This window comes from Ambystoma mexicanum, chromosome 10 (genome assembly GCF_040938575.1).
Source record: "Ambystoma mexicanum isolate Mex_15411 chromosome 10, UKY_AmexF1_1, whole genome shotgun sequence".
NCBI classification, from domain to species: domain Eukaryota; kingdom Metazoa; phylum Chordata; class Amphibia; order Caudata; family Ambystomatidae; genus Ambystoma; species Ambystoma mexicanum.
The window spans coordinates 797,601,043-797,617,519 of record NC_090932.1 but is presented as its reverse complement, the minus strand read 5'-3'; positions in this window follow the sequence as shown (position 1 = coordinate 797,617,519).

The following is a 16,477-nucleotide window of genomic DNA, read 5'->3' as shown; positions in this document are numbered from 1 at the left end:
GGGTGATGAGAGATGCTGGGCTAATTGGGTGGTTGGGCAGCCTCATGTCCTATATACTTGCACCTGGGTCTTGGATTACGTGTTGCTAATTGAACCAAATATTCCAGAAATGGCACAAGCGGGCCAAACCGATTGAATCAGTCCATATAATGAAGGACTTATAGCTTAGGAAACCAATGAAACCCTGTAACTGATTTTTCTTAAATTACACATATGAAGAGGTAGGCATACGTTGTCCGCCTGATATCAGACAGCCAATAACAAACCTAGCCCCTATACGATTGTATATCTAGATGTGCCCCTTAACCAATCCAAACCCTTGATAGGTGTTTTCACTATTGCCACGTAGTATGACATCACTTAGTATATAATTGTATTTTTGGGGGAAACCGCTGAGAAAATGAGCGTACGTCCTTTGATGTTAGCTTGTACTCTCCCTGTTTTAGGTAATTGTTAATAAAACAGCAACTTGTCATCTTCTTGAGTTTGTCCGGTTATTTGGTCTCAGAATTATTCTGGTGTAATCCCATCCAGACATAAATGCACGTTCCAAGGGCCATAAGGTCATTTGTCTGGAAGCAAGAGAAAGCGGTGCAACACAGGTTCAAATCCCAAAACTGCGCTTAGAAACCAATCGCTGGTATTAAGTGCCTTTTAAATGAATAATACCATTTTTTAAAAATTGTCCACAGTAGCGTGTGGCCAACGGTAAGCCCATCACACAAGGGGAAGCTGAATCTCAACATTGGCAGACATCATGGGCATGGATGTGTGCCCAATGCAAACTGAGTCAGTTCTCTGTCTTTATCGGTAGTATCGTCTTCTGCTTCATTACAAATGTGGCAGGCATTTAACAGTAGCAAGTCCGGCACTTAGAGCTTAATTTGTAAAAAAATAAGTGCTAGGGCTCAAATATTTTGTAACATGCCCACGACACGTCAGGATGGGCACCTCCCTGCCCACTGTTGTAACCACCCATGGCTGCTCCCCATGCTGTCAACATACATAAGGGTTCAAGCTGCAACTCCCACCCGCTAAGTGTGGTTGATGGATGTACTCACTACCGCAGATGTGTGATTTAAAAATACCAATCAGCATACACATAAAACAACGTACTCATTGTGTCTTGACATGAGTCAAATGTTTAAGTGTGTCTTTAAACACAATCATCATTTAGATTTTGTTCTGATTCTATAGGTGGTTATTATGTGACTGGCAGTTAAAATAATAAAGTTGCCATCAAACTGTGTCTGAGACAATAAGTGCCAGGGCTCAGAAATAAGTGCCAGGGCTCAGTTCTGGCAAACACCCCCGCAAATTAAGCACTGCCGGCACCACTCAAACTAAGACCAGAATTCTGTTGGATGTATCTTGGACAGTCTCAGATTTAGTCACCAATAGGTCTCCAAGAGGACTTTTCATGTGGGAGCCATTGGAAGGTAGCCCACCCCCTTTGCTTCACCCCAAACACTCTGTCTACACTGACTTTGGCTGCATTCACTTCACCAGGCATATACTGTGGCATGCTTTTACTTCTTCATGCCTTTGCATTGTCTACATCTTCGCATGGTGAAGGTGGCAATGAATGTGGCTATGGCTAGCTTAAGGTTAGAGTTATGGTCAAGTGCTGGCAGGGGGAAGGATATGGGGCAGAAAAGAGGAGGAGGTTCAGAAGGTGCAGTGACAAAATGAATGCTGGAAAAAGTGAAAGACACCGAAAGTTAAAGAACGACAACGAGATACAGTGAATGCAGGCAAAGTAAAGACATACAATCCCTTTGTTATATCTATGTACAGTCAATTAAAGTTGGAAGGTCTTGGAGGGCGACCCCTAAAACTCTGCTAATTTCTGGGCACTGGGAGCTCCCCTATCTTTATGCTGGCCCTGACAGAAAATTATCAATGTCTTGGTTTCTGTGGTCTATCCCCATTAATTCACATTGATGGGGGCACACATCTTGTTGTTGATTGATGGATTAGCATCTAGAAAAGGCATTTTCCTGGTCAACAGCCAGAGAGAGTCTCTTTACAGCTGGAGACACGAGTGTGTCCCTTATTCATCTCCTCACCTCTGCATGTGTGCTCCAATGCAGCACGACTTCTAGAGAAAATAGGTCGGATTGACCAATTGGATCAGGTATTTCTCAATACAATGCGCGTTCATGTGCAACCGTTTATGCAATATTGACTATTTTAAATTCAAGGAAAACATGGTGTTTTTATGTTTTCATCTTTCATATGAAATAATGACATAACATTGTCCACCAGCTTTTTCAATGGCAGTGGCTAACAAAGTGAAGTGGATGGTGGGAACAGAGGACGTTTGAGAACATCCACATGGAGCGCGCAGATAGTCTGTTCCAGTTTTTGCTTTTGTAAACAGTCTCCGGGATGTATTCTAATTTGCAGCTGGAATATGTATGTATCCATGTTACAGCGTTGGTGCTTCATGTGCCAGTTTGTTTTGGTTCTAGTCACAACCCAATTCTAGACATTTGCCATTTCTTCTACAATGCGGCCGATTTTTCAGTTAATGCTAAACATTTACAAAAAAAAGTACAGCGCTCTTCATTTCAACTGATTCTAACTGATTGCAATAATCTATTTTTGAACAACTGCAATGCTTCCCCTTATGCAAATTACCACTCAGAATAGCCCAGCAAATTATTAAAGAGCCCACATAAACTTGTTCAAGAATTGCTGCGTTCTACACAGGAACGTGTTGAACCCTAAAATGTGAGAGGTATGGTAAACTATTAGGTACTGCTCATACATTAATACATACATGTATACTGCTCAGGGTATTTTATTATTGGAAATGGCTGATAACCCTAAACTCAAATTCCAGTTGTCATTTTCTTTTCACCATTATCTTTACGTTCATGTTAATTGTATTCTGTTTCCCTTCTTTTCTGTGGTTATTTGCCTAGGACTGTTTTGGTCTCTTTTCACTCCTTTGGGCCCGATTCACAACACGTTTTTCAATGGGGATATCCAGTTAATAACGCGTTGGAAATCGAGCCCTTTCTCTCTTTTCTCCTTTCTAACGTATTTTCTGTCTTTCGTCAAACTTTCTACGTTCACCCCTTATGTCTCTCCCTTATTTTTTCATGCTTGGGCAGCTGCATTTATTCATGTTGGGCCTGATTTCTAGAAATGTTTTTAAATGGGAAAGTCCCATTGAAAACGCTTTTGTAAGTCAGGCCCTTTGGCTCTCTTTTCATCGTATCCCCCCCCCCCCCTTATTGCTCTTTTTGATTAATGTACTTATCTCCCCTTTCTATTCCTCACATTTTGCTCTTTTGATCTTTTGCTCTTTTGCATCATCTGATCTCATAGCTTGGGTTTTCCTTCTTACCCTTCTTTCTTTACTGCATTATTTACTGGAGTCATTGAGCCTTGCCTTCTCTCAAACCATTCTTTCTACCTGATTCCGCAGTGTAAATGACCTTCCACTGATCACCACTTTGCACAGTTAGTCAGTGAGAAATGACATGTGTCAGTGGCTGATGTCGTAGAGGGGAAATTATGATATTACTATCCATCTCTAAGAAGTTATTGCAGAAGCATACCATTCTGATGTCTCATTAAACATGAGGTAGCCCTTAACTGTGGCAGTAAGGGTATTACCGCTGCATTTAAAGGCTGACCCTATCACAAGTCTGGCTTATTTACCCCAAGCTCTGAGCTGGGGGTAAATGCTAATTTTCGGTGCAATTACCGCCAGTGGTATTACTGCGTGGTAATTGCACTGAAAATTCCCCATTGGGTCCAATGGACCAATAGGGATTAACAGCACCCAACACGTGATCCTTCGGTAATACTGCCAGACCGGTGGCCGCTAACACTAATATAGTTGGGCGGTATCCCATCGGGGATACCGCCAAACTCGTGATTAGTCCTGATGTGTGACATCAAAACCTGCTATTTGTAGGACAATTAATCTATGGGGATTGACACGAAAATAACATTCTCTGTGTGTGAGCCCAACATCTGGACTCCAGGGCACTATTACAGAAACACTGCATTGGTGCAAGTGCAATTTGTTCTAGGGCAAACATTTTCCTAGGGCAAAACATTTAGAATTGTATTATAGAAATTGTGCAATTTGCAAAAATTGCCGTAATGCACAAAACATATTTCAGTTAATGTTTGTGCCAGGGCAAAGTACTGGGACTACATTGAACAAATATGTTTATGCTCTAGGAGAATTTCTGATCTGGAGCTAACTGTACGTGCACTGGTGAAAATATTGTGTATTATTTCAATGTATGTTTGCACCAGGACCAATTCCACTCCAGTGCTAGGACCACACTGTGCAAAGATAAAATATTTTTTTGGGTGGGGGGGGGGGGCATTGGCAGTTTTTTGCCCTCATGCTAATTGCACTTGGAAAAATGTAAATGTGTTGTCATGTTGCTGGTATTAAAGAAACGTTGCACTGTTGTAAGTGGAATTAGTACTAGTACCAAAAAGGGGCAAAAAAGTGCCCTAGTGCAAAAACACATGCGTTCAATGCACAAGGACAAAGCTCGACCGTGTCTTAGACACATTGCTTTACCATAGTGCAAAGAAATATTGAAAGAATATATTTTTTGCACTAGGCGTCTGTATAGTGGTGTGCGCAGAAGTATGGACTGGGAGAGGCAGAGTGGAGCAGTGAAGCAGCATGAAGTCAATCACCACTGAAACCCGCTTCACAGCAGTCCAGCAAATATACAAAGGTACAAATGTCAGCAGCCAGATCCAGCAGAAGCCACCTGAAAATGGAAAAGAGGAATTTCCAACATGGCACACTGCCTTCTATTAGAAAAAAAGAAAGATAGCAGAACCTTGTATATATCGCAGCAAAATTCAGATGTACACACATATACAAGTAAACAACTGGATCCAGTAGAAACCTGGAACTGTTGAACTGAAATGTATAACAGGGTACACCAGGGAACCACTGCCTTTAGTTGAAAATCATGAGACAGAGACTACTTATATCAAGTGTGGCTTCATCTCAGTTTTTAAAAGATACACATACAATTAATACAATTATTCACTTTGTGTGTTTTGGAACTATATTTATGCATGTAATATAAACCGTAGCAGGCCACCACTATGCACTGCTCATGATGTCTCAGAGTAAGGTCATCTATGTGGGATATCAGGTCATATACTTTATGTATTTAGTTTTTAGGGTACATTATTTTTATGCGGACCCTCACATGATATGTTATAAACCATAAAATATCACTATTCTCTATTGGCCCTCATGTGAAATCTACACAAACAATACACTTTTTATTCATTGTCGTGTTCAGTGTTTCAGTTTGATTGACAGTTTGGCTATGTGCATGTCTATTGTATGGAACATAAGGCATAAATGAGCAGTGCATGCTAGTGGTCTATAATAGTGGCAAAGTTATGGTTGTTTTAAGATGATTGTGGCACATTTATTGTTGATTTAGAAACCACAAGTGGTGAATTTGTTGTGTTTTGTTTTCTTGCACTTTATTCATAATTGCCCGTATAACAAAGGAATTTGCGGTACGCTCCTTTCGTGGAGTAAGGTGTGAGGCCATGCCCAATCCCCAGCAATCCACTCAAATCCATGGGCTGGCCATGCCCAGTGGCATCTTTGCCTCGTGTATGCCACTGGCCCTGCTAAGTCACTGAAAGTAATTGCTCGACTTGGTCTACTGACAGGTTAAGTGACGACGTTAACCTCATTGCTGATCTGCAGGTCAGTGGCCATGGCCTGCGGCCGTGGTCAGTAGTAAACCTGCAGCCACCGAAAGTAGACTTTGGGTCTGAAGGTCATTTGTCTCCATTGCTGATCCATTGGCAACTGGCGATGGCTTGTTGCCATGGGCAGTGGCCACTTTGTGAGAGGCATGCCTGAAGTATTAACCCACGGTGAACTAGTGATGGCCTGTGGGCATGGTCAGTGGTCTCAGGCACAGTTGTCTCTTTCCTCCAGTGATGGTTCTTGGGCTACTGGCCACAAATCCAAGGGAATGGTCATCCGATGTTATGCCAAGCCACCCAGAGACGTTGTTGGGGATATATATACATCTGGCTCATGGAATAGTTAAGGTTAAGAAAAATTGTCCATGGAGTTTCAGAAAATAACACTTCTTAATAACTCGTGAACCTATCCAAGAAAAATTCGGAACATTTTCCACAGTAACAATTTGAGCAAGCCGCCTCTGAATGGACAATTTCAGAATTTTCAACGGGCCAATTCATATTTTAACAAATATATTTTGATCACATTTTGAACAGATTTTAACATAGTGTTTCCCTGTAGGGAAAAGAAAAGAAATGCCGGGCCAAACATCTCGACATTTGCAGCATAGATTTCAGTACATTTTTGGCATGCTCTTAGATCTCAACAGGAAATGGTGCACTGGAAAAAATGTGAGAATTGACTTGCCAATTTTGAGATATTAATGATTAAAGATTTGTCTATATATGCCACATGCACAGGGCACACACGTTTTCCATTAAAAATTAAGGCATTACAATGATAACGTAGTTCAAAAACATAAAAGGTGTATGCAGAAACATACACTGTGTAATGCATCTCTGATATGAACTGTGTAATTTAACCTTGTCTCTGTCCTCCATCTCAGCAGCATCTTTCATACAGAGGTGTGTGTACTGTGGCCTGCTCAGCGACAGGAATAGCCAAATGGTGTCTCTGTGCAACCATGTAAATATACAAAATGTACATATCTCACACAAGCAATACAAAGGGGCATATGAGTTTCACAGTTTGTACATTAAACAATGTGCAGCACCTGAAAACTCCTATCAACGTTGTGAAGACACACACTCTTATGAGACACACTCTTACAACACATGCTCCTACGGCACATGCTCCAATGACACACACTCTTAGTACGCATGCTCCTACGACACATATGTCTTAAGACACATGCTCATATGAAAGGCGCTCCTATGACAAAGGTTCCCACAACACCCACTGTTATAACGCAAGGTCAAACAGCACATGCTCCTTTGACACATGCTCCTATTATGCACACTCCTACACCATACATGACAAACTACCTTACCACATACTCTATTATGACACACTACCTTACCACATGCTCTATTATGACACACTACCTTACCACATGCTCTATTATGATACACACATTTAAAACACACACATACACAACATATTGTTATGCAACATGCTCTTAAGGCACACACACTCATGCTACATGTTCATACAACACATCCTATTAAGACAAACATGTCAGTCATCACTATTTACGGACCTGTGCAAGAACCTGTATGCCTTTATCTAGATCCTGATGAAACCATTTGATAATTATTATTTTATAGGATCTTGATGCTGACACATAGGTTTTATTTGACAATTTTGTAACCATTACAACTGTCTATATGAAAAAAAAATAGGTACCCTTTCATGCAACATCCATTTTTTGGCAACACCTCACAGCCATTCTTTTAATATTTAACACAGAAGACACATATTGTCCTTTCCTTACATGCACTTCCGAATAAACGTGAGTAGCGTTTCCCATACATGATATGAATATGCATCTTTCCAAGCACCTTCAAAATGTATATATTATGAAAGACATTACGTCTTACTTACATGTGCAGGCTTTTCAATAAACACAGACAACACAATGTAAAGCTAAAGGGTAATGCCATTTAATGCGCTTTTGTAAACAAAACACTTTTAATTATAAGTGTGGGCACTTACTATCCTGTGCAAGCCTGCGTACTAAACATGAACAAACAGCATGAATGCAACTTGTTAAAGTGCATTAGTGAAGCAGCATCACAAAGAATAACAATGTTCATGACATGTATATAGAGATGATATTGCTTGCTAGACAGAACATGAGTAGCCAGATTTTTTTCTCACACTATAAGGAAGAATATCTGCCTTTCACGAAACAGAGGCCCGGAATAGCAGGCCAAAACCAATAAAATGGCACTTCGTTCATATGTATATTTCCTTAAGGGCATCATTTTGAACTACTAGAGACAATGGGACTCATTCCGAGTTTGGAGGTAGCCATGGCGCTATTTGCACCATGACTGCCTCCAAAACCAGGTCCGACTCCGGTTTGGTGAGATGGGGACTTACCGGTCCATTCCGACCTTGGAAAGACCGGTAAATCCGATTTACCAAACCATTCCCATTCCCATTTTTTGCCCCCATAGGGTTCAATGGGAATGGGGAGGGTGCAAATAACGGCCTGGCGCATGCCAAGGCCATTATTTGCGCCCTGGTACCCTAACGGGAACCGTAAGGTACGTTTGGTCTGACCAAACGTACCTTACGGGTCCCTTTGGGGGACCTCGGAATAGGGCGCAAAGGTATTACCGGTGCCCGGGTCGTAATGAGGCTCAATGAGGTTGACATAATACATAACTATGTTGTACTTATGGCAGTCTCCTTAGAATCGTTCCTAGCTAGTTGATATTAAGATAATGGGTAATGGGGAGCGAATTTAATGCGGCCCATTGCCTATTCACAATACCCCGTAATCTCCATGAAATCTTCAACCCTCACTGAATTTGAGGTGTTAAACGACATGATACAAGTTATAAAATGAAAACATATAACAAGCCCATTACTTAAAAATGGAGAACAATATAAAATGACTAGAAAAATATATGTTCAATTGATAGGTATAGTAAACATATTTAGAACAATGAAAATAGTAATAAAGCTCCCTCTTCAACCAAACATGTTTTTGATTGTAGGTTTTTAGTTAGGTTTATGAAGAATATAAATATGAATAGGAGACTTTCTAACTCTTTCTCCTTTCCATCCCACCGGCTACACCCCTCGCTTTCCTATAAGATGTTCATAACACATATTTCTTTGTTATCCATGTTGACTGGAGCCTGCTTCACATTTTACTGAGAACATGAATGCATGATATGATGTCCACTAAAAGGTAGCCTCAGAGTTATCAAAGGATCAAAGAAATGGTGAAAGGATGGGCTAGAGATATGGCTTCAAGATTTGGAGGCTCCCAAGGTTTCTAAATGTGCCATAGAGAGCCTACAAAAGCAACTCACATATACAGGGTTGACTCATAGGAATGGTCAGATGTTTCTGTAAGTGTACCTCAATGCTTACTAATAGATCATCTCAGACACTAAACAGGATATTTCCGCTCGTACAGAATAGATAAATTGGACCACGAAAGTGGACCACTGGATAGGTTATACTGTCCTTTGTATGAAGACATACATTAATGATATTTTATTATTTTTGGATCATAAGCCGAACTTTTGCATCCCCATTAGTTTTGTCTCATAGGTGGCACTTTGCTCTGCTGTTAGTTTTGTCTCTGGTGGCACTTCAGCACTACCTAGTGAGGCTGGATAGTATTTAAACATAGATGGAGCTTTAGTACCGCTGTTTGTTTTGTAACTTTTGTGCCACTTTAGTTTTATAAAGTCAGGGTACATGTGCGTGGTCCACAGGGCGCTTAAGCAGCATCATCATTGGCTGTGGTTTATAATGAGGCTACAGAATTTTAGATCACAGTAGCGCTTTCGTGTCACCATACATTTGAACTCATAGATAGTGATATATCACCACTATACGTTTAACTAGGAGATGACCCTTTAGCAACAGGCAAAGCAAAGGATATTGTTCTTGTGACTACATGCCATTTTGTATGCACACTCAAAGCCACATGGGAGGCTGGCATGGTCTAGGGAGGGGAGGGAAGATGAACTCCTCGATTAAGGCAGTGCTCCTACTGCTATGTATGCCACATCTGGGAGTCTGCAACCTGTGGCTCTCCAGATGTTTTGGGCTGTGACTCCCATGATCCCACACCATTGACTATATTGGTTAAGCCTGATGGGGATGGGAGTTGTAGTCCAAAACATCTGGAGAGCTAAAGGTTGCAGACCACTGGTAGGAGCTGGAATGGAAGGAGGTATGTTCGAACAAAAGGGTTCTGTTAAGAAAATTAATATCTTTTGAGTTTGCCAATGCTTGTCTTCACCAGTCAGTTGAACACAGCACCTACATGTTCACTGACCAGAAGACATGGCATGTGTGCACTTAAAATTCACATGAAAGGAGTGAACATTGTGAAAGTGGTGTTCAATGAAACATTTTTGAAAGGAATAATCTTCCCATTAGCTGTAATGAAACGGAGAGACATTTGTGAAATCATATTGCTGAAAGCTTGCAGAGGCGCCTAAACATGCTTCCTGATTCATCAATGAATTCCTCTTTTACCACGTGTAGAGGTGGAGCCAAGTACCTCACCCAAAGTTCTACCCCCATGTTGCCTATATGTTGGGAGCCAGAGTGTGAGACATGTGCAATGCCAGTGAGAATACCAATACCAAAGAGAATCATGGAAGTACGATTCCCATTGAGAAAGCCATGCATGCATTCACGGCAATATGATGGCCTTTCGATTGAAATCCCAGAAGAAGCGTGAAAACTGAGCAAAAGAGAAGATTGGCGACATCATGAAGAACAGAGCTGATGCACCCAGAGGAGATGCAGAGACGAGAGAACGTAAACACTCTATAGGCACTCTAAGGAGGAGGTGCCAAAGATGAACAACATTTTGGGCTTGAGATGGTGATGTTCATGCTACACAAATAATGAAGAAGTTATCAAGTCATTTTACAATTGCACAGAGGCAGTATCTTAAAGTATTCTTAAAGGATAGCTATGTAGTGAATAGATTGCAGTGATGCATCAACGTCTATGCATAGGAATCCTATGAACTATGGATGATTCCACAACACACTTTAGCAGAGCTATTTCCCGTAAAAAGTAAGGTTTTCAGTGTGTCCCAGTTAGAAATCAGAAAACTTAACCATGCAGGTGAACCAAGGAAATGCTTGGCTGGCTCAGCACCTAGAAGTCAAGGCCACCTTGGGCCTGAATGTTCGAAGCAGTAATTACAGAACGTGTGAAAAGTACAAAACTCCTGTCTTAGGTGAGGGAACAGTGTTTTTCTGGGATACCCTGAAAGTTTGCTGCATCCTCCATGAGTTTGCATCTGTGTGTGTATGTGTGTGTGTGGCGGGGATGGCATGGAGAGCAGCTACGGGGTTGTGGTTCAAGATGTGGGATTGGGAGAATGTCATTTTTTCTGCTTTGGCAAATCATATGTATTTTTCTATTCATGCTGCAAAATTTGCTCTAAAATGTGTTGATTCGACCTGGAGATGGGTACAGCTGCCTCACATTATCTCTGCTCCTCTAGCAAAAATGAAAAGCTGCCACCTATTCATATATGCACAGTAGAGTAAACAGATCTTCAAGTGAAATATACAAATTGTGTTCAATAGACAATTCCCTTTAGAAGAAAGTACACTAGACAAATGAGAATTTGCCTTTCAAAAAAAGTAATCAACACTGATAAAATAACCTGCGAGTGGAGAATTTCCAATAACTATGCTGGCAAAGTGTGAAAGGTGCAGGTCTCACCTTTTAAACTCACAATTTGTAATGAAACATTCCAAGGAGTACAAAATCCAAACAGGAGACATATGCTATGATGACACTTTTATTTATTTGGTCTTGTGGGTAAGCATCTGCACTGCAGACATGACAAGCTGGGGTGAAATCTTAGTAGCAGAACACTTGAGCAAGCAAACCTTTTTTTAAATCTGGCCTCAAAAACACCTAACAGGGGTTGCATCAGCCCCCTGAAAAAAGTGGACGGATGCTGACCACCAGCATGTATCCTCAACTTGTCCCCTGAAAATCAGCTCAGGGCCAGAACCAGAGAAAATAACTCAGGTTTGCAACCTCTTGCCACATCCTGGGCATATAGTCATGACTCACCTTCCCTCTCACCCTTACCCCGCTCAGCCCCACGTTTGGCTCTTAAAAGTACATGTTTATTGAAAAGGACAACAACCATAGTAAATTACTCACACAAATATATAAATCCTTAATGAAGTATAATAGACAAAATGTTTACCATTGTGGCATTATTTTCCCGCCCTCCACCTTGAATGGAAGACTTCAAATATCAGAATGCAATTCAGCAGAAGGCAAACAATGGCCTGTGTTTTTTGAATATGTACTTTCAAGACTTAAACACTCATAACAAAAGGTAATGTGACAAAAGGTTCCCTTTTTGCGTATCAATGTTTGACAAAGGCATCGTTCATATATAATGGGAGGAAAGTGTTACGTTCTACCTAAAATAAACATTTTTTTGGCGTGGTAAATATGAACATGTGAAAATAAGGGTTTTGTGTGATGTGTTTAATTGTCCTCGAGGTGGGCACAGATTTTAGGCTGCTAACTGGCGAGTTGCGTGAGCTTTCAAAATAAAATGTTCCCTTTGCAGTTCTTAACAAGGAAAAATGTAGAACCTCTTGTCCAAAACAATGGTCTCGTAAACAGGCCATCATTTGTAAATTGTTACCACTGTAAGTGCTCTTCTTCAAGAAAGAAAGTGATGAGCAGTGCTTATGCTCCTTTTCAGAGTTTGGATAAGGGTGCAGCACTAACATGTCAATGCAGAAGCCCTGCAGTCATAAGTGGAATTATCAGTTTTTAAGGTTGGTAATCAGGTTTTGTAAGGCGATGTATATCAGAAACCTCTGGCTGTTGTTTGCCGGAATAATGTAGTATATGAAACAACCACAAACAGTTCATCACAAGACATATTACTGAGAGGTAAACCTGAAGGTTACTTGTCGAAACAGAACAAAATGAGGAGGGTAAGTAACTTCCCAAATCATTGAAGACTGTATTTTGGTTCCATCGACAAAGAGAACATATGTTCTGTGGTGAAATATTCTCCCTCGCTCCTTCTATCCTAGCTTCCCCCTATGCCTATAACTACCCATCCGCACTATACCCTCAGTGGGCAGGGCCAAATGACATTAAAACACTTCCTGTGATGTCGCTGGGGGCAGGGTCAAATGACATCACTACTTGTGATGTCATCAGAAGTCAAGGGTCGTGTGATGTCACTTCCGATACTCCTGGCCTTTTGGTGAAATGCCATCCCTGACGCAACCCAGCACCGATTAAGGTAAGAAGATGAGCACAACGAGTCAACATAGATCAGCTTCCTCTAAAAAGATTTGGGGCTACAGCACACGGTTGGCACAAACTCTGCTGCAAACATGGTGTCCTATTTAGCAGAATCGCGTACACATATCCTCATTTCTATAAATAGGGAATTATGAGCACACATTTGGAAAACTAATAGAAAAAAAATTGCTTTCGCATATCGTAGCCCACACAGTCAGTAAAGCGTATTTCATGATAGCCCTGTATGCCTGCTATTAATGAATCTAACAGATTGAGAGAGCGCTGCGCAGCTGCTCTCTATTTTTAAGCTGTTATTTTATACAGAATTACCAATTAGCATAATCCATTCTTTTGATGTTTTCATAACCTTAATTCACCCTTTGAAATATGTAACTTTGGCGCAAGAAGATTTGTGTTCATGTCTATGGATTCTCCATCAATTTCTAAAGTATTAGGAACGGGGACAAATAGAGGGATGCCGTTTGACAGGCATCGCAGCACTGTGGGAGGAACATGCAAAGTCTTAAGTGGACACACAGACGCAACTCACAGTACTGCGCTACTGTTAAAAGATGCCAGCCCAAACGTGTGCTACCCACACCCTGTACAGTGCTCCAATGCTCTCGACCTAGGTACACGCTTTAAACAATACAATAACAAATAAGTAAGTGATAGCATGTTGCAATGCATTGAGGAATATCGACTATGAGCACAGCTTCAGCTAAGTGATCATAAAACATCATGTGTGATACTTTCAGGAAGCATGACCATTCTGTAAAATGAAAGATTCTCCACACATGACTGGAAAATACGTGAGGTAGCTGTGTAATCACTTATTGTTCTGAGGGTCAGCATCACTAAACAAATACCACAACAAAAACCATGTTGCTTTTCCACATCAGAATAATGCAACACACTAAAATAAAACAACCATTTGCAAAGCCAATAGTTGGCATTGTTTTATTGGTAACATGCAAGCATCACACACACACACACACACACACGCACGCACGCACGCACGCACGCACGCACGCACACACACACACACACACACCCCCCTCCCCCCTCCCCACGCCCGAAAAGCCACCCCCATCCATTGTTTGGTAATGACATCAAATGCCCAGTAAATGGATTGAAAACAGAGCATGAAGGTGCATGTGAATTGCATGGATGTACGTGCAGTGTGAAGTCTGAGGTGTATGTGTAGTGTGATCATATACACAGTGTTCACTTGTATGTGCAGTGTGTGTGTGTGTTTGCCTAATGTTTCTGTATGTGCAGTGGGTGAGTGCACGTGTAATGTAATAGGGTAATATCGCATGCCATTTTTTGGTTGACAGTAGACACAGTGAAATCCGTTGATTATTTGGGAGTGAGCGTCACAGAGAAATTGACCAACTCTGCACATGTTAGGAAACAATCTACTAAATATAAACAGGCCATAAGGAGGATCTTTTCCTTTGCAGCCAAGTGTAAAGTTCATACAGATAATAGTGTGCAAAGCTAAGTGTAGCTCTGTAGCACTGTATGGCATGGGGGCATGAGGCGTCCATAGTACTGTAGACCTTCACAGAGCCCAAAACAAGACCCAAAATGACCATTATCATTAGCAACGTCAGCACCAGTGCTAGCCATTCATGGGGAGCTAGGGCATTGAGAGCTAGAAAATCACATATCACTTCCATCATGCATTCTATTTTTGAATAGAATGAATAATCCCGGAGCAATGTTAACAAATAAGCTCCTAGCCAATTTGCTTAAATCTGATAGGGGGACGAGAATTCCGTGGCTATGATGTGTACATCTAAAACAAACCAAAGTTCACATGGCTGGGCCTTCCGTTCTGGACCCTAGTTTGGCTAATACATATTATGAAAATAATCCTTGGTGAACTAAAGAGCAATCCCAACAAAGAGAGAGAACATCTAGAAATTAACGAACAATTGAACATGGAATTAACATCGATGTTGTCGCCTATAGACACTCAGGTATACTTGACCAGCAGTATTTTCTTAAAAGATAGTTCCCATCTGACAAGTTTACGTTTTAACTCTGGATCTAAAAGCAAGTTGCCCTAAAATGCCTGGTCCTGTTGACAGAACAGCTCAGATGGTGTATTTTATTTTCTCCAGAAATTCCTGATAGCCAATTTCCCATCCTATTGTTTTACCAAATGCATAGGTTTCTGAGAGGAGCATTATTATACCACATCTTCAAGAAGTGAAATCTGAGACAATATTGGGCAGTTATGGCAAGACATACAGATGTGTTCTGAGCCTTATCAACATTTCTTAAGAGGGCTCAGTATCTTAGAGAAAGACAGACGAGGACCAGTAAAGACTAGATAAACCTACTCTGTGTTTACAATTCATTAGTTTAACTATTTTATTTTATTTATTTTACTGTAAAATTAATTTTCAGAAGTAGACTATACTATACTAGTCTATACTAGTAGTCTATACTTCGTTTCTTTAATAATTTTCTGGATGTGACAGTGTCTATATGCATACATATGTCTTGCATGGGTATTTTTGAAAGACCCAAAATAAAGTGTATTCATGTATTTATTCAAACATGCTGGAACGCTCATTTGTGCTATTTGTCCCCTTCCTTATAGGGTTCTGTCCATCCAGGAATAGCTTTATATCATCATTCATATGGTTATTTTTCTCAGTAAAAGAAGTCTAACACTCTTATTTGGATAAAAATAGACACGAAGATTCATGGAGATCCAGACATAGATCCCTCAAAACCTGCACACCAAAAACGAAAAAGCGAGCGTGCATGCATATGAAAAAATGCACACCAAGCGTATTTATGGAATTGTTCCTGCAAAGTAGGCCTATGCACAATTGTGGCCGGAACACCCCGACAAGCCCATACGCAAAGCCAAAACAGCCACATTCTCCTACACTTGCTGGCTCCTTGAGCGCAAACACATGCATCCTGTGAACAGTGCGTAGGGTCCCCCCTAACCAAGCCTGCACAGCAGCACCACTGTGCGGTGTTCCCCTGTAACTGACACCCTGAGAACGTGCATACAGTTTCCCAGAAACACAATTATTTTTTCGAGTCAAACTGTGTGCAATCCCCCATAAACTGTCCCTTCACCCCACTATGCTGCATACACGCACCCCTAAGTACGGAAACCCATCTGCATGCAAGCACTCCTAAATCTGACATGCAAACTCACTTCCAGAGTTGTGATTCCTCTGCACAAGTCTCTACACCTGCTTTCGGGTGGCAGAGATCGAGGTCACTGCATGGTCATTTTGCACAGGTTTTGCAGTCACATAAATGAATGTGCGTTGTTGTGCGCATTTGTGGGCATGCTATGGACTGCCTGTGGTCCGTCCCCCGTAACGCCGACTTTCTGTCTTGTTCTTCCTCTTTTTGCGTGTTGTGCCCCTAGGCAGGCCACACCCATCCCCTTGCTGGAGTATGACG